General features: G+C 46.6%; 1 protein-coding gene and 1 pseudogene across 1 annotated transcript in view; one reads left to right on the plus strand and one right to left on the minus strand.

The window, feature by feature from the left end:
- Positions 1–21,657, minus strand: part of LOC106996457 (SH3 domain and tetratricopeptide repeat-containing protein 1) — a 48,847-nt gene extending 27,190 nt beyond the window's left edge. The window contains exon 1 of the mRNA XM_078005039.1: positions 21,541–21,657. The gene's annotated coding sequence lies outside the window, so the exon portion shown is untranslated. The remainder of the gene's footprint in view (positions 1–21,540) is intronic.
- Positions 21,658–24,015: 2,358 nt separating this feature from the next.
- Positions 24,016–25,088, plus strand: LOC144341283 (uncharacterized; annotated as a pseudogene).
- The last annotated feature ends 1,181 nt before the right edge of the window (positions 25,089–26,269 follow it).

A 26,269-nucleotide genomic window follows, 5' to 3' on the forward strand; every position in this document is an offset into this window, starting at 1 on the left:
TGTTTCCCGCCAATCAAACTACACTTACTCTGGTTCTGCATAACCAACTGTCAAATCATTGTTCCATGAAGAAAAGGTGGAACGGGTAGAGATCAGAATAGAGTGAATAACTGGTAAATATACTTCATGGCAGGTAGTAACAGGAGGTGGCATTTAGGCTATTTCCACATTTGTTTGCATAACACTTTTTTTTCACAGTTCTAAAGCACAAGAACCATTCTAAGCTGGTGAAAGCATAAGGCATGTCTATGATCCAGGACTCCAATTCACTGTGGATCAGTGGATCTCAACCTTTATGGTATATCAGTTTTTAACAGCACTATAGCTGCCCAGGCTCCATTCCTGCAGATTCTATTTCAACTGGTCTGGAGTAAGCACGCATGCTTTTTTCACAGTCCCCCAGATGCAGCTAGGTTTGCAAACCACTATCCAAGATGTTCTCACACTTCCGCTCAGTTCAACACACACTCACTGAGATTCTAAGCACTACGAATCGGGCTAAGTTAACAAGTCAGGCTCGACTCCCTAATAATATTGGCAAAGAAACCAATATCAGAGATTTATTCCAGTCCAAACCAAATAAATTGCCGGGTGAAAAAAATGCCCAGGCAAAGTTTGCCACACAAAACAACTTCCTGTATCTTCCCGGTCCGTAGCCTAGAGACTGACTCTGAGCCATGAGAATTCAGAATCAGGGGAAAATGCCAGTCTGAGGCATCTGCCACACTCCTAACACACCCCCAAAAGTGCCCAGCTACATTTCACATCCACTGTCCTAACAGGGGTCGAAATAGGGAAGAGCAGTGCAATACAGAAAACAGAGCCTGCTGGGTGCCAAAAGGCTGAGGAATTCCAGTCCTAGCCCTGCTACCAATCGGTCTGGTCACTTCTCTCTGGTCCTGGTGTGGCCAACAGTTACGCGAGAGGGTGAGGCATAAAACCACAGATGTCAAGCAAGCTCCAGCATCCAAAATACATAGAAATTAAAAAGCATTAAGGTGATATCAAGGAATATATGCCATCAACCAGAAAAGTAACTGAAGTATTCCTTTTCCCATTCATAAGAAATCAAATGTGGAAGCAGAAAACTGAGCAATCAGCCTACCAAGTTGACTGGGGCAACAGAATACACTCACGGATTCTGTTCAAAACAGCGGGGGTGACAGGCCAAAAGGAGAATGGCAGAGCGTCCCTCTCTCCTCTGTCCACCCATGCCACCAGCACGTGAGTGCGTCCACACGCAGCGCCCAGTCTCCTGTTGCACTGACGCCAGCGTCCACTCATCGCAAGCCTACTAAGTGCCACATCTGCTATGATGCTCCCTCATCTCATCACCATAGACATCCCTGCTGGAGGTGAGTATGTGACAGACGAAAATCACGGAGGCCTAGGGAGGTTGAGACCTGCATTCCCACTGCGGTGAGGGCGTGCTTGAGAGGGACCCCACGGCTGGGCTCTCCATGCTGCTCTCCTCAGTAACCACTCCCAGAGCAGAGCAGCGAGGGGGAATTTTCTTCCTCTCACTATTTTCAGCCCCTTGGCTGACCCAGCATTCCCCAGAAAGCTATCGAGTCCTGACAGCTCTGAGGCCACAAAGCCATAAACGCAGGGGACACACAGCCCATCTGTCTCTAACGGGTCTTTTACTTGTCATGCTGGTCATTTCTAAGAGCAGATGGGTTAAGAAAGACGTGGCAGGTTACCACGAAATGACCCCTCCACTCCTCCCTGGGGGAAGGCTGACTAGCGAGCAGTCAGGCCGGCTTTCTCCCCCCCACTCCCTGCATTCCTGTCCCTAGGGAACCACAGACAATTCCACCAAATATAGGCAGGAGACAGCCACCTCCTTCCTACAGCTGGAGGGGGGAAGGGTCCTCTCGGGCCTTTCTAACTGCATGAAAACCAAACTGTGAGCCGTACTGACCCGGGCCTCACTCATGTTGCAGGCATGTACAACACAGGTGCCCAGTGGTATCATCAGGCAGAAATATGAATGTGCTTTCCATCGTTTTCATACAGTGATTCCAGAACCGCTATTCACACAGCTCCACTTCTCACACATATAACGGGCTTCATGGATTACACAGCATTTTCACCAAGCCCCTCATCCGCTCCTCCCAGCAGCCTTGTGTGATCCCTTCAGTAAGCTTCCTCATCTCCATTTCTTAAGAAATGGAGTTTCTGAGGTTATGAAACCAAAACTTTCCCAAGAACATCCAGCTGGTGTTAGAACCAGGATATGAGGGCTTCTGATTCTACAACCAGTATTTGTGCCAATATTCCACATGGGCCCCTCCAGGGATTTCTGCCTGATCTTAAAATGCAGACAGCAAATCCGTCTCTCTAGAGTTCTGGGGTTCCCTATAGACAAGAAGTAAAACTTCTAACAGAAAGCTTATACTTATTTGGAAGGCTACGTGGGATATTCCTTTAAGTTAGTTTGTTCATGTTTTGGAAAGATTGTTCCAATGACAATGCGGGGCATCAAGTGTAGAAAGGATTCCATGATGAGGCAGAGAAACAATTCAGTGGCTCTTACAATAGTTCAAATGAGGCATGAGGCGCAACCAGAAAGGACAGAGGGAAAATGCATTGGAAAGAAATGCAAAATGAAGTCCACTCAGACCCAGGATGGAAAAAAGGGGATTAAGCATGATAGTGGTTTCTAGTTTGAAAGACTGATGAACAACGATGTCATTAACTACTGCAGAGTGGTATCTGGGGCCTGGGTGCACCAGTTTGTTTAACCATTCACCTGCTGAGCAGTTTCCAGGCTGTTTCCAGTTTCTAGCCTTTATAAATAATGCTGCTATGAACAGATACATAAAGGCTTTTGTGTGAACATAAGTCTTCATTTCTCTGGGATAACTGCCCATGAATGTGACTGCTGCATCCTATGGCAATTGCACATTTAGTTTTTTCAGAAACTGTCAGCTGTTTTCCAGAATGGCTGTACCATCTTCCATTCCCACCAGCCAAGTGTGAGTGATCCCATTTCCTTGCATCCTCACCAGCATTGGTCTTGTTACTACCTTTTATTTTAGGCATTCTGATAGGTGTATAGTGATGTGGCTTTAGTGTGCATTTTTCTGATGGCTCATGATGTTGAACATCTTTTCCTGTGCTTATATGTTATCTGAAATGCCTCTTCAGGTCTTTTATTCATTTTCAAAGTAGATGATTTGGTTTCACTGCTGAATTTTGATAGTTCTTTATATATTATAGATATGAGTCCTTTATCAGACATCTGGTTTGCAAATAGTTTCTCCCAGTCTCTAGCTCCTCTTTTCATCTTTATTTTGCACTGTACATTTTAGTCCATGATCCATTTTGAGTTAATTTTTGTACGAGGTATAAGGTTTAGATCAGAGTTCAGGTTTTTTTCCTATGAATAATCAGGTAGCCATTAACATTTTTTAAGAGACAAGGTCTCACTCTGTCACCCAGGCTGGAATGCAATGACAAGAACAGAGCTCACTGCAGCTTTGACTCCTGGGCTCAAGTTATCCTCCTGCCTCAGCCTCCTGGAGTAGCTGGGACCACAGGCAGGTACCACCACGACCAGTTAATTTTTTTAGTTCTTGTAGAGACAGGGTCTTGAGCCATGTTCCCAGGCTGGTGTGGAACTCCTAGGCTAAAGTCATCATCCCACTTATATGCGGCCAGGCAGTGGCACATGACTGTAATCACAACACTTTGGGAGAATGAAGCAGGAGAATCACTTGAACCCAGGAATTCCAGACCAGCCTGAGCAACAGAGGGAGGCCCTGTCTCTGCAAAAAATTTTAAACATTAGCTGGGCATGGTGTTGTACACCTGTGGTCCCAGCTACTTGAGAGGCTGAGGTGGGAGGATCTCTCGAGCCTATGAGGCTGAGGCTGTAGTGAGCCATGATTGCACCACTACATTCCAGCCTGGGAGAAAGTGGAACACAAAAAAAAAAAAAAAAAAAAAAGAAAAGAAAGAAACAAACAAACAAAACATGCTAGAGCATCACCCATATGAGACAGGTATTGTCTTTTTGAAAATTTAATTACAGTTATATAATAGACATGTAAAATGTCCACTTTGAAAGCTTGAAAAATATATAACTCTAAGTATTCTTACCTTAAAATTCTGATTCCTACCTAAGATATCACATACTGTTTACATAAGTATCACAATGCCTGGACAACAACTAAAAATGTGTACGAGGGAGAAAAATGAGCATGTATGCCTATTAATTAAGGTATATTTCCCCCTCATTACACAAAAAGTCATCACGGCAAACCCCTGTGACTGTATCTAAAGCAAGCCTACAGTTTTACTTCTCTGTATAATAAAATGCAAGGCTAAAATTCAAATACTAAACATTTCCTGAAGCCAAGGGTAGTTTACTTAAAATAAATGCCCCGGGTCTATATCAAAAATATGAAAAAGCTAGCTACTTAGCCATTGCAATCTAAGTTCAGCTTTTTCTTTTTAAATTGACACATAATTGTGCACTCTACATATGTATGGAGTACACATAGTGATGTTATATTACATGTAATTTATGTGATCAGCGTAATTAGCATATCCACCATCTCAAACATTTATCATTTCTTTGTGTTGGTAACGTTCAATACCCTTCCTCCAATTATCTGGAACTATATATTCTTTTTTTTTTTTTTTGTGAGACAAAGTCTTGCTCTGTTGCCCAGGCTGGAGTGCAGTGGTGTGATCTCAGCTTACTGCAACATCTGCTTCCCAGGTTCAAGCTATTCTCCTGCCTCGGCCTCCCTGGTAGCTGGGGTTACAGGCACCCACCACTATGCCCGGCTAATTTTTGTATTTTTAGTAGAGATGGGGTTTCACCACATTGGCCAGGCTGCTCTCAAACTCCTGACTTCAGGTGATCCACCCACCTCAGCCTCCCAAAGTGCTAGGATTACATACATGAGCCATGGTGCCCAGCCTGAAACTATATATTCTTGTTAACTATAGTCGTCCTATGTTATAAAACACTAGAACTTACTCCTATCCAGCTATAATTTTGCATCCTTTAACAAATTTCTCCCTATCTCCCTCTTCCCCCACCCTTCCAACGCTCTAGGATCCTCTGTCTACTTTCAACTTCCAAGAGATCCACTCCTTTTGCCTTCCACATAAGAGAATATATGCTGTGTAACTTTCTGTCCCTGGCTTATTTCACATAATATCTTCCAGTTCCATCCACATTGTTGAGAATAACAGGACTTCATCCTGTGTTATGGCTGACTAGTACTCCACTGTGTATAAAGACCACATTTTCTCTATCCATCATCTGCTGTTGGACACCGAGGCTGATTCCATACCTTGGCTATGGTGAACAGTGCTGCAGGAAACACAGAGGTGTGGATGCCCCTCCAACACTGATTTCCTTTTCTTTGGGTATCTACACTGTAGTGGGACTGCTGGATCACACTGTAATTTCATTTGCAGTTTTCTGAGGGACTTCCATACTGTTTGCCATAGTGGGTGCCCTAGCTTACTCTTACTCTTTTTCATTTTTCTCTTTGAGACAGAGTCTCACTGTTGCCCAAGCTGGAGTATAGTGGTGCAATCTCGGCTCGCTCACTGTAGCATCCGCCTCCCGGGTTCCAGTGGTTCTCATGCCTCGGCCTCCTGAGTAGCGGGGATTACAGGCGCCTGCCACTGCACCTGGCAAATTTTTGTATTTTTTAGTAGAGATGCGGTTTCACCACGTTGGCCAGGCTGGTCTTGAACTCCTGGCCTCAAGTGATCCGCCCACCTCAGTCGCCCAACAGTGCTGGGATTACAGGTGTGATCCACCATGCCCAGATAATTTTTGTGTTTTTAGTAGAGACGGGGTTTCACCATGTTGGCCAAGCTGGTTTCAAACTCCTGACATCAGGTGATCTGCCCATCTCGGCCTCCCAAAGTGCTGGGATGTCCGCGTGCACCCCGCGCCCAGCCAGCTGCTCTAGTTTACACCCCCCTACACCCTGTAAGAGCTCCCTTGTCTCCATATCCTTGCCAGCACTTGTTATTTTTTGTCTTTTTGATAATACCCATCCTAATCGGTGAGATGATACCTCACTGCGGTTTTGATTTGCATTTCTCTGATTGTAAGTGATACTGAACATTTTTTTCACATATTTTTTGGCCATTTGTATGTCTTCTTTCAAGAAATGTCTGTTCGGTTGGGTGTGGTGACACAAACCTGTAAGCCCAGCACTCAGAACGCTAAGGCAGGAGGACAGCTTGAGCCTAGACCAGCCTAGGCAGCATAGCAAAACCCTAGCTCAAAAAGAAAAAAAAAAAAAAAAAAAAGAAATATCTGTGTCTGTTCAGCTTTTTGACCTCCAAAAATTAAGAGCCCATTTTGGAATCGGACGACCTGCCTGATTCAGAGACAATCTGTGTTTGGTTCTACTCTGCTACTTCCTATGTGACTTTGGGAAGTTCCCTTAGCCACTTTGAGCTCAACTTCCTCAACATTAACCAGGAATAAGTACCACCTGCCTCTGCTGGTTAACGCTGAGGACTGAAAGGAGAACCTCAACGCCACTTGACGATGCTGCCTGGCGGAAGCCCCTCAATGCGGGACTGGTAGGATCATCTGAAGCTAAGTACAACTTTCCTTTCCACTGTCCTAGGCTCACTCTGCATGCGATTAGAAAGGAATAGCGAATAAAGGAAACCAAAATAATTGCTTAATTTTTAATAAGAAATTTTTAAAAAGTGGGGGTGGTGGCAAAATAGGAGGGAGAGGAGGGGAAGGAAAAAGCAGCCAGTCCCAAATTCTAGTCCAGGGCTCATCCCTGGCCTCCTCACTCAGGCAATCACCAGTCCCCACCTCCTGGGGAGGGGTACTTTCTCCGCTGGATTCACCTACAGGGAAGGCACTGCCACAGGTGTTCAGAAACCAGGAGCACCTTGAAATGGGCAATGTGCTTTGGGTAGGAGACCTACAATTTACCCAAAGAAACCACGGCACAAAAGTGACCCACATAGGAGGGACCAATGGCTGTAAATACTTGGTGGCAAAAACTGATGTCATACCGTCTGTAAAGGAGACACACACCCAAATAAAATTTGCCAAAATAGCATGAAAAAAATTCAGCAGACATCCAGTGCCATTCTGTTACTGAAATATGTATATCCCAAAGCCAGGGACCTCTCTGGAACACTGTCTTTATTTCCACGTTTCATGGAAGATGTTTGAGTGCACTCACGTGTGTCTCAACAAACCTCCAGTCCCTGCTCTAAACCCTGTGACTCCTCAGCAAAACCCAAAAACAAGTATCAGTTTTCCTTCCAAATGGGAAATTTCCTGACCTAGCGAAACCAGCATCAAATCCACTTATTATGAGATAGCTGATTACAGGCAAAGCCCTCTATAGTCCAGGATGACTCCCCTCCTGCAGGAGCGGGAAGGATGGGCATAGCACTGGCCTTCCAGACCACATCTCCAGGCAGTTTGAAACCATGGCTGCTCAGGTGAGCCATGATAAAAATCAAAACCAAGTATCTCTGAAAAGTGTACATGTCAAGACCCAGACCTCGGACCAGACTCAGCAGAAATGGATGTTGCAAGGTTTGTTCAGAGACCTCCTCTCCATACCCCCTCTCCCCGGGACCTCCCTCCTTGCACTAGCGGTCCAGGGCCAATGGACCGCTCCCTTACCTCTAGCCCAGTGCATTTTCAGGACCAGCTCCCAGACTGTACCAGACCCTGAAATGTATTCGCTGAATGCACTATTTCTTGAAATGATCATAAATCACCTGATTATAGCAACAATTGTTTTAAAAGTGTTCTCTCCCTCTCAGGAATCATGCCATGAGTTTGAGCAAGCAGCTTTGCTTCTCTCTACTGCAATTCTATCATTTGCAAAATGTTAACAATTACTGTGTTCACCCATAGCATTGTTGTAAAAAGCCTTAAGACCCACTTCATGTAGCCTGCCTGGAGCACAGACCCTGTCACATGGTAAATGCCCACTGAAGGTGAGTTATCTGTAGCTATTATTACCTGCCCCTCCAGCGAACAAAAGGAGTCGATCAGGTCTCATCGTATCACCATGAAAGGATGTCCATGTAGACTGTGCAGTGGGAGTAGGGGAACTCAATGTTTATCAGGTACTATTTTGTTTTTTACAAAGTGTACATATATATTTGTAGGTACACTGGAAAAGATCTGGAAGGAAATACACCCAGTGTTAATAGTGACTACCCCAAAGACACATTCATCCAAACACACAACAGAAAAACACTCACTATCTTTCTGTCTTCCATATCATTTGAACTATTTTCAATAAGCATCTATGGCTTTTGTAAAGTTTTTGAAAGCAATTTATTGCATTTTTTTCTGGAGAAACAAGCAGGAGCACGAAAAAGGTGGAAACAGAAGGTAAAATGGAATGGGACTCAATGGAATTGAGTCCCAGCCAGGCTCAGCAGGCACACGAACCACACACCTCTCACTACAACTCAACACCAGCTCTCTCTTCTCTTGGTCCAATGGCCCAAGACTTAGAGATAAAATGTTTATTGTGATCACATCAATCACACCAAGGAACTTGGAACCACCCTTTCAAACTCCTCTCGTTGTGTGTACCTGCCCAGGGCTGTTAGCTTTCCTCCTGTGTCTTTGGCTGGCCTGTAATCCCCTAGCAGTGGAAATGCATCCTGACACTTAGCCATCATCCCCACAACACTCAGCACCGCATAGAGACCAGGGCAGTGATGCCCACTCGGACTGCGATTCACTTATAAAGCAAAGGACCAGGGGCCAGATGCGACTTGTCTTTGGTAACTCACCAGCTGTTGCTTGAACCAGAACAAAGCCAGGTCTCCTGATGCCCAGAAAAGAGCTAGTGCCTGTACCCCTAGAAAAGTGGTGAAAATGTTTTGCTTGCTGTGAAAAGACGCACTACTGGAGAAGATGGGTGCAACTTCTCATGGAGCCACTCAGCCCAGATCACCAGGAAACAGGGCTGCCGGATGACACACTAAGCCCAGATCACCAGGAAACAGGACTGCCATATGAGACACTAAGCCCATCCACTGGAAAGGAAATCTGGCTGGGCAGTAGAAGGAAATTCACACAGGTTACCCCAGCCCAACGGCAGGAACAACATGAAGAAAGCAAAAAATAACTGACTGGAAAGCCATAGCCTGGCTAGCAAATTCAAAACAGAGCCACAATCCTAGCAGCACATATCACTGCAACACAGAGCTTCAGTCAGTGTGCTCACACTTTAAGTAGAAAGGTAAAATGTCCATGTTTTTGGAACAAAGGGCTATTTTTATGTGTGTGTGTGATGTCAGAACAAACTGTTGGCAAGGAAATAGAAATAGGCGCCCTTACACATTGACAGTGAGATAACAGTATGGCCCTAACAGAAGGGAATCGAGCAACACCCATCAACATTTAAAATGTGCAGAACCCTGAATCCCACAATTCCATTTCTAGCAATGCATCCTATGAACATATTGATGCAAATATGGAAGAATTACGTACAACTCAGCATTGATTAATCCAAACGGTTGGGAATAACCTAAATATTTACCAGTGGGGAACTGATGGAGAACACTGTTTATCTTATGCCAACATCTGTGTTTTAAAAAGAAGATACATAGGCTGGGTGCAGTCGCTCACACATGTAATCCCAGCACCTTGAGAGGCTGAGGCAGGTGGATCAAGAAGCCAAGATATCCAGACCATCCTGGCCAACACGGTGAAACCCCGTCTCTACTAAAAATACAAAAATAATCTGGGCATAGTGGCGCGCGCCTGTAGTCCCAGCCACTCAGGAGGTTGAGGCAGGAGAATCGCTTGAACCCAAGAGGTGGAGGTTGCAGTGAGCTGAGATCACGCCAGCCTGGTGACAGAGCAAGACTCCATCTTGGAAAAACAAACAAGCAAACAAACAAACAAAACTGGCAACAGTGGTCACAGAGCAGTGATGGGAGTAGGACTGCCTTTCACTCTCCAGGACCTTTTGAATGTCGCTCATATTACATACTCAAAATATATGACTACAGTAAATATTTTCAGAGTAACTATGAAAAACTGGGGAAATAATAATATCTAACACACAGGACTGCTGCATAATTAAAGGATGAAAAACATTAATCACTATCAGAGTTCAAAGGAAGAAAGATTAATTCTAGCTTGGATGTCAGAGCGGGGATCATGTAAAGGAAGTGAGTATTTCAAGTCTTGAAGGATGGAGAAGATTTAAAGAGGCAGAAGTGTGGAGATGATGTCCCAGATGGAGATAAGAACATAGGCGAAGACGATGTCCCAGACGGAAATAAGAACACAGGTGAAGACGATGTCCCAGATGGAGATAAGTACATAGGCAAAGACGATGTCCCAGACGGAAATAAGAACACAGGTGAAGACGATGTCCCAGATGGAGATAAGAACATAGGCAAAGAAGATGAAGAGATGAGAAGGTATAAATTCTAAATGCAGCTCTCAGGCTGGGCTTCAGAACAGCGCTTAGGCAACAAGTTGGAATGCAAGGCTGATGGCGGGAATGGAAACACTGAAACCCAACTTGCATATCACGCCCAGATCATGAGCCTTGAATGCCAAGCCAGGGAACCCGTCCTTGATCTTAACAACAAAAAATCACTGGGCTGGGCGTGTGGCTCACGCCTGTAATCCAGTGCTTTGAGAGGCTGAGGTGAGAGGACTGCTTGAGGCCAGGAGTTTGAAACCACTCTGGACAACACAGCAAGACTCTGACCTTACAAAAAATTTAAAAATTAGCTAGGCAGTGCTGGGATTACAGGTGTGAGCCACCACACCCGGCCTGGTTTCTCTACTTCTAAGGGCACTAATCCTGTCAGACCAGGGCCCACGCTCATGACCTCATCTAACCCTAATCACCTCTCAAAGGTCCTATCCCCTAATACCATCACACTGGCAGTTAGGGTTCCAGTACAAGAATCTGGAGGGGACATTAACATTCAGTTTATAACAATGTCTTTTCAATCCTGTTGAAAAAAACAACCAAATGAGTAGGCAAAGAAGTACCTTATATGTAAACAAGTCAGAACTTTTCATATTTCTGCGAACACATTAAGGTCAATTTAAAATGTCTGATAACAAGAGTCAGAAGCAGAGATAAATGAAAGTTAGTTACTCTGCATTTTAGGCCCACCTTGAGTTGTCTTCCAATGACATTGTGGCACAAAGAACACTGCTTTCTATTCCTGGTTTTGCCACCAAAGAAGCTGGAACATTTCCCTGTATTTCTGTTTATCTTGAAAATCACTGGGCTGACCTAGCAGACCTCCAAGGTCCCTTCCATTCACAAATTCCACAAATAACTTCCTACCAACAGAGGCTACACAAATAAACTACACTGACGAAGGGGAAAGCTAACACTAGCAAACAATGAGATGCACACAAGACAAGACGTATAGAGAAGTGGATCAACCACAAACTGGTGGACGATGAGCCGGCGGGGGATAAAAACACATTCCCTAACGATGGACAGACAGGAAATGGCGCTGAGGTAGTATTGTTGAAGATTTCCTATTTTACAACTTCAAGATAAATGGCCCAATTGTTTATATTCATTCTGATTAAATGTGAACGTGAAAACTTCCTCCAGGGGACACAGACATCTAAAAAGTTCCCAATGTATCCAATTTGTCATTTGATATTTTTACTGACAAGAAAAATGAGGGACTGAATATACAAACAGAACATGCCTGATCATATGTATAAAGACAGAACTCAGACCACAACCTGTAGCTGCCCACCCAGGAAACCAATCCCCTATCTACAGTAAACAGCTAGGAGGCCAGCCAGTCTAGCACATGAGACAGGAAGCCAGACTGCTCTCTCTCCACAACCCAGAAACTAAACCACGATTCTGTCCGTGGCCAGGACTTGACTCAAAACTGACAGCCACCCTAATTTTGGCCCCTATTTCCATTTAGGATAATTCAAAGAAAGCCAAATACACCCCTAACGAATCACATAGGACACCCCACTTCTGCACAGCCGCCTCCAGCCCCCACAACAGCCTCCACTGAGAGCCATTCTTTTCCATCCTGAAGCTTCCCCACTCCTCATCTGCCACTCACTTGCATGTCAGTCTCTGCCACACGCAAGTGATGGTGCCGACTCCCTTGCCACAGCAGCTCTGAGAAAGTCATCTCTGCCTGTCTCATGTGGGCGGCCTTCCTTTATTTCCCCCAAAGAATAAGTCTTAAATGAGGGGCTTCTCTCTATATGGCCCAGCTACACAATTCAGAAGCCCAGCATGGCAATTCCAAGCCTGGAAAGACCATACACCCCTCAGGTCTTCTTTCCACAAAACACAACTTCCTTGAGTTCTTCAGTCACTCCCCACTAACCGGGGAAGGAACCATGTGTTATGGAAAGATCAAGGGCTTTGAAGTCAAACTTCTGAGTTCATCAAGTACTTCATCTTTCCACTTAAATTACATGGCCCTGCCCAGGCGTGGTGGCTCACACCTGTAATCCCAGCACTTTGGGAGGCCGAGTTGGGCGGATCACCCAAGGTTGGGAGTTCAAGACCAGCCTAACCAACATGGAAAAACCCCGTCCCTACTAAAAATATGAAATCAGCCTGGTGTGGTGGCTCATGCCTGTCATCCCAGCTACTCGGGAGGCTGAGGCAGGAGAATCACTTGAACTTGGGAAGCAGAGGTTGTGGTGAGCCAAGATCACGCCATTGCACTCCAGCCTAGACAAGAAGAGCAAAACTCTGTCTCAAAAAAAAAAAAAAAAAAAAAAAAAAACAAAAAAAAAAACAAATGACGTGACCTTGAACAATTTTCTTAACTTCTCTAAGCTTCTATCTTCATCTTCAATAAAATAATTTTACCTCTAAGATTGCATTAAATGGAATCCCACATGTAAAACAGCTGACAAATATTAGGGGCCCAACAGCTGTGTGCTCCTACTGCCGCCCCACTTTACCCCAAGGGAGAAGTGCAAGATGTCCAGAAAAAGCCTGTTGATCCCTACACCTCAGCATCATGTGTTCACACAAGGCGCAGTGGCATCCAGACTTACCTGGGTCACCCAAAGACAAGCCATGTTTTGATTTGTCAACTTAGGTACACATGGCTTCTAACGTTCACCATATATGATCCATAATTTAGAAGAGATTTTCCTACACTACCCCGCGGTTCTATTTTAGCAGACTTAGATGTGCCATAATAGCTCACTCTCTTAAGCCCTCTTCAGTATCAAAAACAAAACTTTAATCTGTAACACAGTTATCAGCCGTGAAAGTGGAAAAGGTACCTATGAGTCAAAATGACCCTCTGCCCCGCTCCACCCCACCCTACAAAAAGCTGTTCAGGAGTATTTGGGCTGCTTATGAGAATGCTGTCTGTATTCCCAGGAACAGACAAACGCCTACCCTGGTTAGAAGCTGCACTGCTCAGCCTCCAGGGTAGAAAGCTCCCCACACCCTCTACCCAAGGAGAAGAGAAGCAAATGGGGTGGCCAGGCTCCAGGACGTGGACTGTTTAGTGTGGTTTCTGCAGTCCAGGTCACCGCCATGGGTGAAGCTTTTCCTTCCTTCTTTTCCAACCAAGTGGCCAAGGTCCTACGGCTGCTGTAGGGCCTCTTCCCCAGGATGAGACAGCCCAGCCATTCCCCTTCCCTCTTTTTTTTTTTTTTTTTTTGAGATGGAGTCTCACTCTGTCACCCAATCTGCACTGCAGTGGTGCAATCTTAGCTCACTGCCACCTCTGCCTCCCGGGTTCAAACAATTCTGCCTCAGCCTCCCTGGTAGCTGGAGTTACAGGCGCCCAGCACCACGCCCAGTTAATTTTTATATTTTTAGTACAGATGGAGTTTCAACTTGTTGGCCAGGCTGCTCTCGAACTCCCGACCTCAGGTGATCCACCTGCCTCGGCCTCCCAAAGTGCTGGGATTACAGGCATGAGCCACCGCATCTGGCCGAGTCAGCCCAGCCATCTTGACTTTTTGTTCTGGCAAAATTACTCTCTTCCACGTCTGCCTTCCAAGTAGCTAAATCAGAGATCTGGCCTTGGGGCAGGCTTGAAGAACCCCTGTTTTTTGGTCCTCAAGAGCTCCTACCAGGGTCTGGGACAATTCCAAGACTTGTGTTCTTAAAGAGGAAAGAAACCTCACATACACGGCTCTCGCAGAGCTCAGGCAGAGCTCAGGCAAGGCTTGGGAGGTGGCCCTAAGGTTTGGGTGTGCCATCTATGATCACAGCTAAGAGATCTGAAGGCAGCTGTCTGGGTTCCAACCTCAATTCCAACAGCACTGGCTGTGTGATGTTAGACAACGTCCCCAGCCTCTCTGTGGTTCAGTTTCCTCACTGTAAAAGGGACACAACAATAGAGCTTCTCTAAAAATTAAGTGAATTGGTGCATATAAGGTATTCAGAACAATGCTTGGCACATGGGGGAGTTCAATAGACACGTAATGAACAGAGTAACTTAGCAATTAGTAAATATACTCATCCAGGACAGGCGCGGTGGCTCACGCCTGTAATTCCAAAACTTTGGGAGGCTGAGGCGAGAGGATCACTTGAGCCCAGGAGTTTGAGACTAGCATGGGCAACACAGCAATATTCCATCTCTAAAAATGTGTTTCTGTAACATATATGTATATATAGACTCATATATTCACAGTGTATTTATAATACACAAAATAGCGGAATACAGACTTAACTGTTCACAATGGTTACTTCTAGAGAAGGGGAAATGCAAATTTCAGCTTTTTATGCTACACATATATTCTTGTATCATCTGAAATATTTAAGCAAATTGTATGTATAAATTTGCCCCAAAACACATAGCAGAACAATGTAGTTTTGACTCAAAAATCTTCAAATCATGATGGAATTGTCCTGTGAAAGTAAAGTTATAGAGATGAAAAGTCTCCCTCCAGCCTAAATGCTCTTTCATATGACCTATATTACACACACCAATGCAGACGCCCCAATCCTTTCCCCACGGTCATAAGAATTTTTCAGTGAACTGTATTCCCCTTTACAAACTAGATGATAGTTAGAGTTACCAGGCAAGAACGTGGATCCAGTTCTGCTTTTTCAAAGCCCAATGTTCCTCACATAATAGCAATGCATTCTTCAACCGGTCAACTGCCCCCAACACCTGAGCTCTCTGTTGTACACAACTCAGCGAGGCCTGGGAGAAAGCAGGTGCAAATTTCACTTACTCAGTAACAACACATCCCACCTGATTCCTCTGCTGGGCTAGTTCTCAAGTCATCTTTTTCTAAGCTTTCATTCGGCTCTACCACATGTACCTAGGCTGGGTAAAATACTTTACCAGGTTTTTTTTTTTTTTGAGATGGAGTTTCACTCTCTAGCCCAGGCTGGAGTGCAGTGACACCATCTCGGCTCACTGTAACCTCCACCTCCCGGGTTCAAACGATTCTCCTGCTTCAGCCTCTCAAGTAGCTGGGACTACAGGCACACCCAGGACTACCACCACACCCAGCTAATTTTTGTATTTTTAGCAAAGATGGGGTTTCGCCATATTGGCCAGGCTGGTCTCAAACTCCTGACCTCATGATCCGTCCGCCTTGGCCTCCCAAAGTGCTGGGAATACAGGCGTAAGTCACCGCACCTGGCCTACTTTACCAGTTTTATTCCTGAATTAAACCTGTTATTACTATCAATAACGTCAATCAGTGCCATTTCATTCACCGTATGACACACACACACAAAGCACTCCATACTCGCTCCACCTATCTGCTTTTCTGCAATGGCCACAGTGTTCCCCATCTTACATGAGAGGCACACACAAAGACAATGACTTCTCCAAGGTTTTGTAATTCACAATCAGTGGCAGAACCAACATGACCAACCACGTCTGGCCGAGGCCTGTGTTTCAGCCACACCATCTGGTTGCTGCCCCAAGGCTCAATGGGCAAGTAACAGATCACTCCGATTGCAGAGGCTTCAGAAATGCCTTCCACCATGGTACAATGGACGGTTCGCTCTCAGAAGGGGAGGCAGGGGTGGAATCAGCACACAGTTCTGCTAGGTTTCTCATGCAGGGCACAGACTATGTGTATTTTGTGCCTTGCTTTGCAGTTGAAATGTCTCCTGCCCCCTGTACAACAGCTTTCTTTGTCCTCTCCACATAAAAGTACAACTGAGGTCCTCAGGGGAAGGCAGTGATCACTGCCCTGTGCCACACCTGACTGATGTCCAAACAAGTGGACACACAGGCTCTTCTCTTATGGCCCAGGCTGCCCCCATCTGCTAAGCATCAACAACTACACATAGGATTTGCAGAACATGAATGACATGGAGGTGACTGCTTTATCTCTGTTGAAAACTTACTGCACTCTCTTAAAAAAGGGAATTCAGGAAAAACTGAACATTTGAGGCTGGCTGGCTGTAATCTTCAGCTGCTGAGAAAGCCTCAGCTGCTCGGTTCCACTGTGGAAATCCAACTCCTCCCTCAAAGTCCAACTCAAGTACACCTCCTCTGCGGTGACTGCCCCTTCCTCCCTTTCACAAGCATGTGTTCTCTCTGCAGTCCCAGAGCATTCTATCGCCACCTCTGGAGCCACACTGTCCCAGCCTACAGCCAGCTCAGCGCACAGCTGCCTCTCCCTTTGTGTACCTGCAGGCCCCACCTGGGCTGGAAGGCTGCCTCCTTCTCCTCCGCACAGAGGCGGCACTCAGGAACTACTGAATGAGGGAGGGAGTGGATGAGCAAGATCAGCCAAGGGCTACAGGGAGTGACCTGCAGCTCCCAGCAGGAACAGCCCCTGCCCTGCCAATCCGGAGGTGCTGGCTCTGTTCTCAGCAGGGCCGCTAAAAGCTCCCTTATAACAGCTCTAGGCCACAACGGTCAACTTGGTGTCAGGCCCTAGAGACACCGAAACTCCTAACAAATAAAGAGGCCGCGTATGCAGCATGCTCGTTAAAAGCACAGGCTTCAGAGTCAGAGCTTGAATTCCGCTTATTATGTGACCTTGAGCAAGTTACTCAATGCATCAGTCTCATTTTGTCACCGGCAAAATGAGGACATTATCTGCCACACAGTGTTGCTGAAAAAGTAAGAGAGGTGACAGACGCAAAGTGCTTGGCACTTACTTACTCTTATTGGTTTATTACAAAGAAGAGAACACGGGAACGGCCAAATGCAAGAGAGGCACAGGGCACACCACGGGGCAGAGAGGTCGAGGCTCCCATGCCTGGAAGTGCCACCTCCCCAGCACCAAATGAGTTCACCAAACCAGAAGCTCCCCAAACCCAGTATTTAGAGGGTTTTATGGAGTTTTAATAACATCAACATGATTAAGTCACTGGCTACCCGTGACTAGCTCAATCTCCAGCCTGTCTCATCTCCCCTCCCAGAGGTAGGTGTGGGGCTGACATGTCCAACTCTATAATCATGACTCATCTTTCTGGCAACCAGCCCTGATCCTGAACCTGTCTAGGGGCCGAAGCCCCCTGTCATCTCATTATCATACAAAAGACACTCCTATCGCCCCAGAGATTCCCAAAGTCTTAGAAGCTCTTGTGTCAGGTATTGAAACCTAAGACCAAATATTATAACCAATGATGTTCCTATCACTCAGGAAATTACAAGGGTTTTAGAAGCTGTGGGCCAAAAACCAGGAAGAATACTAAATATATACACTATTATACTATGTATCCCACTATCACAATAATTTTTTTTGAGACAGAGTCTACCTCTGTTGCCCAGGTTGGAGTGCAGTGGTGCAATCTCAGCTTATGGTGCGATCTCAGCTCACTGCAACCTCCACCTCTCAGGTTCAAGCAATTCTTGTGCCTTATCCTCCTGAGTAGCTGGAACTACAGGTGTGCAACACTACAACTGACTAATTTTTGTATTTTTTAGTAGAGACGGGGTTTCACTGTGTTGGCCAGGCTGGCCTTCAACTCCTGGCCTCAAGTGATCTGCCCACCTCGGCCTCCCAAAAATCTGGGATAAGTCACGAGCCACCGTGCCTGGCCTCACTATCACAATAATTATACTGAGAGGATGGGGGAGAAAAACGTGGGCAACAGGAGGAGCGGGGAAGGTAAGCAGCCTGAATCCTTGTCTTCCATAGTAGGACACCTCCCTGTCTTTCACACAATCTAGAAGAACGAGCTAAAACATAAACACAGTAACCTCCAAGGAGCAGGGATCAGAGTGGAGAAGGGTAAGGTGGGGGATTGCTGGGTTTTGTCCTAAGCCTTGTTAATTTCTGACTCTTAGAACTGTAGGCCTGTACAACTTTGCTAAAAATGAGTATTTACCTGTAATCCCAGCACTTTGGGAAGCCAACGTGGGCGGATCACGAGGTCAGGAGATCGAGACCATCCTGGCTAACACGGTGAAACCCCGTCTCTACTAAAAATACAAAATACTAGCCAGGCGTGCTGGCAGGCGCCTGTAGTCCCAGCTACTCAGGAGGTTGAGGCAGGAGAATGGTGTGAACCCAGGAGGCGGAGCTTGCAGTGAGCTGAGACTATGCCACTGCACTCCAGCCTGGGCGACAGAGCGAGACTCCATCTCAAAAAAAAAAAAAAGAGTATTTAGTTTTTAAACAAAATCTGATATTTGACCAACAACAATAGTATATTAAGTGATATGGTTTTTTGTTTTTGTTTGAGAGAGGGTCTTGCTCTGTTGCCTGGGCTGGAGTGCGGTGGTATAATTCTAACTTACTACAGCCTCAAATTATTGGGATCAGGTGATCAACCTCTCGAGCAGCTAGAACCACAGGTGTGCACCACCATGCCCAGCATTCTTTCTCTCTTTTTTTTTTTTTTTTGGTAGAGGTGGAGGTCTTGCTATGTTGCTGGTCTTAAATTGCTGACCTCAGTGGATCCTACTGCCTCAGCCTCCCTAAGTTCTGGGATTACAGGTGTGAGCCACCACACCAGGCCAAAGTGGTGTATTCTAAAATTTTTTGGAATCCAACCACTTTGAAAAAGTATGGAGAGCTATAAATCATCTCCCCATAAACACACATGGATGCAGATACACAAAATTGTTGCACAGGATTTTGGGGACTTCATAAAGTCCTGAAAGCCAGGTTAAAAACCTTAGGACTATACATTCTGGTTTCTTTTTTTTTCTTTTTTTTTTTTTTTGAGACAGTCTTGCTTTGTCATTCAGGCTGGAGTGCAGTGGCGTGATCTCCGCTCACTGCAAGGTCTGCCTCCCAGGTTCACGCCATTCTCCTGCCTCAGCCTCCCGAGGACCTGGGACTACAGGCGCCCGCCACCATGCCCGGCTAATTTTTTGTATTTTTAGTAGAGGCAGGGTTTCACCATAGCCAGGATGGTCTCAATCTCCTGACCTCGTGATCCACCCTCCTCGGTCTCCCAAAGTCTGGGATTACAGGCGTGAACCACCGCGCCCGGCCCTAGATTCTGGTTTATTAAAGGAAATGCATTTCAAGTCAGAGTTTGTCATTTATTGCACAGGAAAATAAAAACTTAGTTAAGAAAATCAAAAACACCCACATGATAAAATGAGGTCCTACTTGGTTTTAAACTACTTGGTGACCACCATCAGCTGTTTGCTTGACCACAGGATGCACCTAATTCCTAACTATGAATAAAGGTACAAACATTGTTTATTGGGCTTTTGGCTTCAGCCTTGAAACAATCAGATTCTCTCAAACTCAGGAATGTGAATCGCTGTTGGGTTGATGCAGCTGTTTCCATTCTAGAAATGGACCTGGAATCATGTACTTTTCGCCCATGAAGAGTCCTTTGTGCAAAACTTGAAAAGGGAAGGTCCCAAATTCCCCATATGGTATTTCTTCCAGTAGAGGAATTACTCTAATGACTTCTTAGCAAAACTTACATGATCAGGGCAGGCCATCAAAATACTCCAGAAAACAAAGTTTAGCTCCATTTCTGATGGACCTGTCTCCACTGCTATCAGTCTCACCAACAGCCTCACATCAAGTCAGAGGAACGGTTTTTTCATTTAAGAAGGATCTTCATGGCTGGGTGTGGTCGCTCACGCCTGTAATCCCAGCACTTTGGGAGGCCAAGTTGGGTGGATCACGAGGTCAGGATTTGGTGACCAGCCTGGCCAACATACTGAAACCCCGTCTGTACTAAAAATACAAAAATTAGCCAGGCTTGGTGGCACGTGCCTGTGGTCCCAGCTACTTAGGAGGCTGAGGCAGGAGAACTGCTTGAACCTGGGAGGTGGAAGTTGTGGTGAGCCAAGACTGCACCACTGCACTTCAGCCCGGGCAAGAGAATGAGACTCCGTCTCAAAAGAAAAAAAAAAAAAAAAAAGGACCTTCATGTTCCTGCCAATTTGCAAAAAAATTAAATAAATAAATAAATAAATAATTGATATCTGTTAACCAGAGGTGACAAAAAGCACCTCCCAGGCTGCTGTAGTAAGTGGATCCGTAACTGTGGTGGGAGATTCCAACCCCCGAGACCTGTGACTATGTCGTGCAGCAAAAGGGCTTGGCCACAGGCCTTAGGAAGAGTATCCTGGGCTATCCAGGGAGGTCCAATCTAATCCCATGAGCCTCTAAGAGCATAGAACTGGCCAGGCGCGGTGGCTCACACCCGTAATCTCCACACTTTGGAAGGCTAAGGCAGGCAGATCACGAGATCAAGAGATGGAGACCATCCTGGCTAAAATGGTGAAACCCATCTCTACTAAAAATACAAAAATTAGTTGGGTGTCATCGCGGGCAACTGTAGTCCCAGCTACTCAGGAGGCTGAAGCAGGGGAATCACTTGAACCCAGGAGGTAGAGGTTGCAGTGAGCTGAGTTCATGCTACTGCACTCCAGCCTGGGCAACAGTGCGAGATTCCATCTCAAAAAAATATTTTAAAATAGGGAATAGAACTTTCTCCGAGTGCAAGAAGAGAAATGCACAAAGGGGAACGGGAGAGCCTGACCAGGTCCCTGGCCTACCTAGTCCTGAGCTGATGGGACCACGTACAAAGACCAGATAGAGGCCTCAGGAGCTGAGGGCAGCTCCCAACAGATGGAGAGCAAGGGAACAGACACCTCAGTCCTGCAACCACAAGGAACTATATTTGGCCAAAAGCACTTGGAAACAATTCTCCAGTGAGGAATGCAGCCCAGCCCACATGGTGATTTTTGCCCAGTCACATCCACGTCAGTCTTCTGCCCCATAGAACTGTGAGATGATACAATTTCAATTGTTTTAAGCCACTAAATTTGTGGAAATGTGGTAAAGCAGCAACAGAAATGAATACAGTGATTCACGTGGAAACCCCTAGAAGAGTTCCTGGCACAGTGTTGACACCTGACAAGCGTTTCCTGATTTCCTTACATCGCAAGGCAGGGCTGGCCACACTCCATCCAAAACAATAAATGATAGACTTGTTCTGACAAAACAGATTCAGTGAATTATAAATGGCCCAGAACACCTACAAATTTTAGGTTTCAGGTAAGTGATTGCCTTTCTTTTCACTTAGAAACCTCCCAATGCTCATCTTACTGATAAACTCTAAGTACCAGGCAGGAGACTAAACACCAGACAAACCCAGCCCCAGATGCCCCAAGGGAGCCCATCCCAGCACTCACTCTCCGCTGCACTGAAATGATGTCCAGGTCAGTTTATCCCACTAGACCAAGAACTCCAGCTCTCCACGTGTGAGTCACCAGTGCTGCCTCTTCATCTCTGCTTCTAGGATGGTGCTTCTGCACTTCACAGGAAATCTGTATCAATGTTTGTCAACACTATATATGACAGTGTCACTTAATATCTGCACAGAAAACATAAATTCTTTGAGGACCAGGGCTGGGTTTATTAGCCTTTGTAATCCCACTGCCACTGTCTGAGACATCAGAGGCACTCGGTAGAAGTTGGTGAAGAGAAAGAAAAGGCAGAGGAGAGACAGGAAAGCAGGACCAACACCGCAGACACAGATTCTGAGGTGGCCGGAGGAGAGGCAGGGCAGAGAAACTTCCTGGATGCTGGAATGGGGTTCACTGTGATATCTGCTGCTGGATTTCAAATGTCAAAGGTGACGCTTTGCTGACCTTGACCTCTGACTGCCCTTTAGCTTTCCCAACCTCAACACAGGGCACTTAGAAACTGCAATGTCAAGAAATTATGCTTCATTAAAGCATGGGAATGTTATTTACATGGACGTTCATTACTGAATTTTTTACATGGGAATGTAAATAATTGAAGAGATTGTTAAAGATTAAATCATGCACATTCAATAACTTTGTAAAATATTAATGATAACTGAAACACAAATTTTGATGTTCCCCAAAAATGCTAAAATATAAAAAAATACTGGCCAATTAAAGATAGAAAACAATCCTAATGCAGCTCCCCAACAGACACATTAAAACTTCTCTATACATTAAATATTTCGGATTTCAAAGGAAAACCCAGATTCATTCCATTCTTAATATGGCGTTAAAAACAAAAAATCTTAGGTAATACAATATTTCATTTAAAATTTACAAAATTCCATTACATTCATTATTTCATTGGATCCTCAAAACAATCTCCTGAGTTAGGCAGAACAGGTATTATTAACAACTAACTCCATTTTACAGGTAAGGGAACTGAAGTTCAGCAAGTACTTGGGCTTAACAAAAGCTTTAATAGGGCCACATATCAAAACCAAATCCTCTGCTCAAAAGAACTAGAATAAGTTATCTTTTACATATTATTCATACTTATATCCTGTCAATATCCAAAAATGTTTTCAGGTAGCCTGCAATAATAGACACCTATCCAATAAAAACATTAAAACGAAAAACAGGGGGAAAAAAAACAGCAGGTGACATGGGAGACAGACGAAGGTAGATAGCAAAGACTGAGACTTATAATCTAAGAAAACTTCATCTCTGACCTTCCAGTTCCAGGGAGATAACGCTAAAGGAAACAAGATGGTTTATAGACTCATAAACTGACAAAAGAGAGGTTGCATCAGTTCTTAACTCTGAAACACTCCTAGCAGCCACAGCAAATCTCTAGGACAACATACCAATGGCATCAAAGCAAGAGTATACTTCGGGATAGAGTGAATTAAGTTCCCTGTTTGGGACCCAGGCCAGGGCTAGAGAAAAGAACTCTGAAATGTAGAGCTCAAAAATACATCCTCTGTCGGCCAGGCGCAGTGGCTCACACCTGTAATCCCCAGCACTCTGGAAGGCCGAGGCGGGCAGATCACGAAGTCAGGAGATGGAGACCATCCTGCCTAGCACAGTGAAATCCTGTTTCTACTAAAAATACAAAAAATTAGCCGGGCATGGTGGCAGGCGCCTATAGTCCCAGCTGCTTGGGAGGCTGAGGTAGGAGAATGGAGTGAAGCCAGGAGGCGGAGCTTGCAGTGGGCCAAGATCCTGCCACTGCACTCCAGCATGGGCAACAGAGCAAAACTCCGTCACCAAAAAAAAAAAAAAAAACCATATATATATATATACATATACCCTCTGTCTTCTCCATACCCATGTGTCCCCTTCTGTGAGAGACTTCCTTACACCATTGCGGGGAAGAGAATTTTTCTCTGCTATATTTGCTTGAAAGAATTAAAGGTGTAGGGCAAAAATTCTTGGAAATTATGTAGTTTACGATCCTCAAAAGTGAGAAAAATGAAGCCCAGAAGAGAAGGCCTTCCAGGAAAATTCCAGAGCCAGAGGTAGACCCAGTACATTGTTTTTGTTTTTGTTTTGAGAGGAAGTCTCACTCTATGGCCCAGGCTGGAGTGCAGTGCAGCCATTTCACTCACTGCCACCTCCGCCTCCTGGGTTCAAGCTATTCTCCTGCCTCAGCCTCCTGAGGAGCTGCGATTACAGGCGCCCACCACCACACCCAACTAATTTTTGTATTTTTAGTAGAGACAGGGTTTCACCATGTTGGCCAGGTTGGTCTCCAACTCCTGACCTCAAGTGATCCGCCTGCCTAGACCTCCCAAAGTCCTCGGATTACAGGCGTGAGCCACCGTACCAGGCAGACCTGTTAAGTTTTAATCAAGTACTCTGAACTATGCAACAAACCTAGGAAGTAATAGAAAAAAAATTAATCTAAAAACCCTCTGGAGAGTCAAAGAATTGCAGATTTAAAATAGCACGAATACTTGGATTCACGGTATTGAAAAAGGACCTCGCATTTACCCACGCGCGCGGGTCCACGCAGCCACCTATATAGGTGACAAAACACTCAGGAAGCCCTCATGCGGGGCCGGGAAAGAGCCCCCACGCAGAGTCACGGACTCCCTCGTCCGAAGGTCCGCGCAGTCCCCTCGGTGAGTCTAGGGAAGCAGTCTCGCTGCGAGGGAGGGCGAGGAGGGCGGCGGAGTCTCCCTCTCGCGGTGGCCCGGACCCCGCCCCACGAGTGGGCCCTCGCAGGGCCCCCTCTGCTGCACGCGGGGACCAGCCACGCTGCGGGGAACCGGGCAGAAGCCAGCGCCTGGGTCCATGCAGTCCCCTCCGCGGCAGACGCGGGGAGCCGGGGAGCAGTAGGGACCGGCCCTCACCCGCAGGGCGACCAGGACACCCCGCGGGCCCACGAGGTACCGCAGCAGGCGCTAAGCCCCCGGTGCCGCCCAAGGCCGAGACAAAGCCCTGGAGCAAGGACCCCGGATCCCAACCTCAGACCCTGCGGAGCCCAGCTCGGAGCCGCCAGGCGCGGGGCAGAGACCCCCGCCCGGTCCGGAGACCCCGTCGCCCGTCGCGCCCTCTCACCTCAGGCTGCCGCCTCGCAGCGCTCGCTCCTCGCCGCGGCGCCTGGGCCGACTGGAGCGCAGCTGAGCAGCCGACAGAGCCGCGGCAGCCTCAACAATGGAGCCCCGGTGCGGGGCCGCCGCCGCCGCTTCAGCCCGTGTTCCCCGCTCAGGATCCGGCTCGGATCAAGGAGCTGCAGCTGGCGCGGGGTTGCGGCCGGGAAACACACCGCGCAGGTGCACACGGCCCAGCCCGCCGCCCGCAGCCCCGCCCCCAGCGGAGCCGGGCGCCCAGGGCCCGCCCCCCGGGCAATGGGGAGCGAGCTGCGCGGAGAGGGCGGGGCCTGGGGGAACAAAGGCAGGTTGGGCGGGGCGGCGCTGGGACTGGGCGTGCGGTGTCCCGCGGGAGGACCGGACCCAAGAGCTGGCCGGATCCTGGCCTCCTAGAAGACCCAGCTCAACGTCCACCTGCAGTCTGCCCTACAGGACGCGCTCATCTCAAGCCCAGAACTCAGGCTTTTAGGGCAGAGAGCGAGAGACAGGCTTGCTTTACAAAAAAGGAAACTGAGGTTCAAGGAATAGGATTGCCTGCTGCCCGAAGTCACGTAGTCCCATTCATTCGTTCACCTTGTCATTCAGCAAACATTTGGAAGCACGTATGGTGGGCGTTAGGAGTGAAGTAGGGCCAGGCGCGGTGGCTCGCTCCTGTAATCCCAGCAGTTTGTGGGACGGAGGCAGGTGGATCACTTGAGGCCAGGAGTTCGAAACCAGCCTGGCCAACAAGATGAAACCCCATCTCTGCTAAAAATAAAAAAACTTAGCCGATCGTGGTGACGCGTCCCTATGGTCCCAGTTACTGGGAAGACTGAGGCAGGAGAATCGTTTGAGCCCGGGAGGTGGAGGTTGCAGTGAGCTGAGATGGTGCCACTGCATGCGCTCCAGCCTGGGCGACAGAATGAGACTCTGTCTCCAAAAAAAAAAAAAAAAAAAAAAAAAAAAAAAAAAAAATTAATAGAGGGGAAGTAAAAACGAACTTAGGCCTTCCCTGAAGGAGCTCGGCCAAGGAGTACCTGAAATGTCTCTGCATCTCTTTAAGGTCTGATAAAGGAACCAGGAGCAAGCGCTAATCACTTCCCTTTCCTACCTCAGAACTTTCATGTGTTTGCTGTTCCCCGCCTGAAATGCCAAGTACCAATGGTATTTATTTATTTATTTATAGAAATGAGGTCTCCCTATGTTGCCCAGGCTGGTCTCAAACTCCTGGCCTCAAGCTATCCTCTCGTCTCAGCCTCCCAAAGTATTGGGATTGCAGGCATGAACCACTGTCCCAGCCCTGATCGTCTTTAAAACGTCTTTCCTCATCTTATTTGAGTTTCCTGCTCCATGTGACCCCACACCCTTGGTTTCCCTGTACTTCCATAGCTGCTCCTCGGTGGGTCCTGGGGACCCACCCCCTTCTCTGCCCAACTTGTATATGTCTGGACTCAGGCCAAATGCCCTTCCATTTGCAGTGGGCACTGCCACAAGAAATCTCATGCCTTTCCAGGCTTCACAAACCATCCACATGCTCTGCTGCCTGCCAGAGACATCCATCCCAGTCAGATGCCCAGCCCTGACCTTTCCCAAAG

Source organism: Macaca mulatta, chromosome 6 (genome assembly GCF_049350105.2).
Source record: "Macaca mulatta isolate MMU2019108-1 chromosome 6, T2T-MMU8v2.0, whole genome shotgun sequence".
Lineage (NCBI taxonomy): Eukaryota > Metazoa > Chordata > Mammalia > Primates > Cercopithecidae > Macaca > Macaca mulatta.